This window comes from Miscanthus floridulus, chromosome 2 (genome assembly GCF_019320115.1).
Source record: "Miscanthus floridulus cultivar M001 chromosome 2, ASM1932011v1, whole genome shotgun sequence".
Lineage (NCBI taxonomy): Eukaryota > Viridiplantae > Streptophyta > Magnoliopsida > Poales > Poaceae > Miscanthus > Miscanthus floridulus.
Window position 1 is genome coordinate 47,082,110 of NC_089581.1, and position 4,004 is coordinate 47,086,113.

Sequence of the window (4,004 nt, forward strand, 5' to 3'; positions counted from 1 at the left end):
GAGAAATTTTTGGTTTTCTAGATTGGAAATAATGGTGGATATTTTTTATTTATATGCCGTTTGAGCTCAAAATCACTCGATAGTTTGCATATGTAGATGAAGGAATCTTATAGTAGCTCATTAAAACTAGTATGCTCCTTTCATTACCTCATTTCATGCATGGTTTAGAAATCGAGAAATAAAAAGTTTTTTTTAGTATATAGCTCATTTAATTTCATGGTTCACAAAATGAGAAACTTATAGTAGTTGATGAAAATGAGTATAGAGAGTCGTAGATGGCGACTGCTTCTGGGTCCTTGGCCTCGCATGGGGTCCCTAAGCGACTAAGGCCGGACCTCTCTCTCATTGCGTGCGGCAAGTGTAGGCAGGAGATTGTGAGGGAGTACAGGGTGAAGAAGAAGGGTTCCAACCAAGGGCACATCTTCTACACGTGTCCGGATCCTGAAATGAGTAATTTTTTTGTCATGTTTTGCTATAGTTTGTAGTCATTTTTCGTGATGATTTTGATTAAGGTTCTTGATTTATTGTTGTAATTTTAGTGGGATGGCACTGGATCATGTGGCGGTTGGTACTAGGAGGAAGAGTATGTTGAGCACGTCCAAAAATCTCTTGCAAAGGAGACTGAGGCAACTGATGAGAGTGCACCTGTGTATGATGAGGCAGTGAACCAGCAGAAGAACGATCTGTTTGTTTTAGTTGGAATTGGTTGTAAAATTCTTATTCTGTTGAAGTGCATTATAGGTTTAGTTTGTTTAGTGCTATTTGGGATTGTCTACATTGTATCAAGGCTTTAATAAATTAATGTTCGAGAGTACGTGAAATAGTTATGCGGTATAGGATATTAATTAATCATGTTGATTGATGGATATTTTGGATCTTTTAATTAACTACTAACCATGCATATTGTATAATATGGGTTATTATAAGTTTTTTATATGGTGGGTGTACGTCATGTAATGCAGATGAACCAGCAATGGATGTACAACGTTGACCACCGCTCCTTAGAGTTCATGAGAGGCGTGCATGATTTCTTAAATGTGGCCAAGGAAAACACGCGAAATGGTTTCATGTGCTGCCCATGTGTTCTACGTAAGAATGAGAAGGATTATTCTTGCTCAAGGAAAATTCACGAACACCTGTTTATGTTGGGTTTCATGCCAAACTATATTTGTTGGACTAAGCACGGAGAAAGAGGAGTTATAATGGAAGAAGATGAAGAAGAAGAAGGGGATGATGACAACATGATTATTTGTGGTTTTGCTTAATACGGTGCATTTGATGATACTGCAATGGGGGAAGTTGAAGAAGAGGTAGCTGCTGAAGAACAGGTAGCGGCAGAAGATGAGCTCGATGTGGTCAAGCCATTCGTGATGCACAAAGAGAATGCGAAAGTGATAAGGAGAAGATCAAGTTTGAGCGCATGTTAGAGGATCACAAGAAATTGTTATACCCGACTATCGAAAAGGGGCAAAAAAAGTTGGGTACCACACTAGAATTGCTGCAATGGAAGGCAAAGAATGGTGTATCCGATAAGGGATTTGGGGAGTTACTGACTATCGCAAAGAAGATGCTTCCGAAGGCAAACAAATTGCCCACCACTACATACACAACAAAATAGGTCGTCTGCCCTCTGGGATTAGAAATCCAGAAGATACATGCATGTCCTAATGACTGCATCCTCTACCACGGCAAGGAGTACGACAATTTGGATGCATGCCTGATATGACGTGCATTGCGGTATAAGATCAGGCGAGATGACCGTGGTGATGTTGAGGGCGACGGTGAACGTCCCAAGAAGAGAATCCCTAGCAAGGTGATGTGGTATGATCCTATAATACCACGCTTGAAATGTTTGTTCAGAAACAAAGAGCATGCAAAGTTGTTGTGATGGCACAAAGAAGACCGTAAGGTAGACGATATGTTGAGACACCCCACTAATGGGTCACAGTGGAGAGCAATCAACAGATAATTCCCGAAGTTTGCAGATGACGCAACAAAATTAAGGTTTGCTTTATGTATGGATTGCATGAATCCTTTCGGGGAGCAGAACAGCAGTCATAGCACTTGGCCTATTACTCTATGTATTTACAACCTTCCTCCATGGTTGTGCATGAAGCGGAAGTTCATTATGACGCCAGTGCTCATCCAAGGCCCGAAGCAACATGGAAACAACATTGATGTGTACCTGAGGCCATTAGTTGAGGAACTTCTACTTTTGTGGAGTAGCACAGGCGTACGTGTGTGGGATGAGTACAAACAGGAATACTTTGACCTGCGAGCATTGTTGTTCATAACAATCAATGATTGGCCTGCTCTTAGTAATCTTTTAGGATAGTCAAACAAGGGGTATAATGCATGCACGCACTGTTTTTATGACATGGAAGGTATATTTTTGAAAAAATGTCGAAAGGTCATGTACATGGGCCATGGTTGAATTCTTCCATTGAATCATGCCCTAAGAAAGAGAGGCAAGCATTTTAAAGGTAAGGCAAAGCACCAAACAAAGCCTAGCAATCGTAGTGGTGAGGATGTATTCAATATGATCAAGGATGTACAAGTAGTCTTTGGGAAGGGACCTGGCAGCCAACCTATTTTGAATGATGCTAATGGACGCGCACCCATGTGGAAGAAGAAGTCCATATTTTCGGAGCTACCCTACTGGCAAGTCCTAGAGGTCCGCAGCGCGATCATGATGCACCTAATGAAGAATCTTTGTGTGAACCTGCTAGGCTTCATGGGTGTGTATGGGAAGTCTAAGGACACATTAGAAGCAAGATAGGACCTGTAGTGTATGAAAGAACAAGAGAATCTGCATCTAGAGATGGTAGATGATGTACGCCAGTACTTAAATCCTGCCAGCTATACTCTTAGCAAAGAAGAGAAGGAAAGCATGTTTGAATGCCTAAACAGCATCAAGGTCCTATCTAGCTTCTCCTCGAATGTAAAGGGGATAATAAATGTGGTAGAGAAGAAATTGCTAAACTTAAAGTCTCATGACTGCCACATGTTTATGACGCAATTGCTTTCGGTTGCATTGAGAGGGATTCTACCTCCAAATGTACGATTAGCCACCGTGAAACTATGTGCATTCCTCAATGCAATTTCTCAGAAGGCGATCAATCCAGCGCATCTAGCAAATCTACAGAATGATGTGGTCCAATGTCTTGTCAGCTTTGAGTTGGTGTTCCCGCCATCCTTCTTTAATATTATGGCGCACCTCCTAGTTCACTTGATCAAAGAGATTAGTATTCTTAGTCCTATGTTCCTACACAACATGTTCACCTTTGAGAGGTTCATGGGAGTCCTGAAGAAATATGTTCATAACCGTGCTCGGCCAGAAGGAAGCATCGCCAAGGGCTACGAAACAGAGGAGGTCATTGAGTTCTGCATTGATTTTATTCCTGACCTCGACCCAATTGGTGTTCCTGAATCACGGCATGAGGGGAGACTAAGTGGAAAGGGAACACTAGGGAAGAAAGCATATATTGGCAAGGAGGACGATTATTTCTGTAAAGCACACTACACAGTTCTATAAAACTCCTCCTTGGTGGATCCGTATATCGAGGTACACAAGGACATTGTACGATCCGAATTCCCAGGGAGGACTGAAGCCTGGATTACGTGTCGGCACATGGAATCTTTCAACGGTTGGTTGCGAAAATGATGTCAGGGTGACGAGAGTTTGGATGACCAACTGTACTTGTTATCTAGGGAACCATCTTGGCATATCCTAACAATCAAAGGTTACGAGATAAATGGCAATACATATTACACGATAGCCCAAGATAAAAGGAGCACCAACCAAAACAGTGGTGTCCACATAGATGCTGTAGACCCAAATGGGAATAAAAAAACATATTATGGCCGCATAGAGGAGATATGGGAATTAGATTATGGACCTTATTTTAAGGTCCATTTGTTTCGGTGCCAATGGGTGAAGGTGATTGGAGGTGGGGTAACAGTGGACCATCGATACGGAATGACAACAGTGGACCTCAACAATC

General features: G+C 41.9%; 1 pseudogene; it reads left to right on the plus strand.

The window, feature by feature from the left end:
• Positions 1-1,816: 1,816 nt before the first annotated feature.
• Positions 1,817-3,789, plus strand: LOC136536479 (uncharacterized; annotated as a pseudogene).
• The last annotated feature ends 215 nt before the right edge of the window (positions 3,790-4,004 follow it).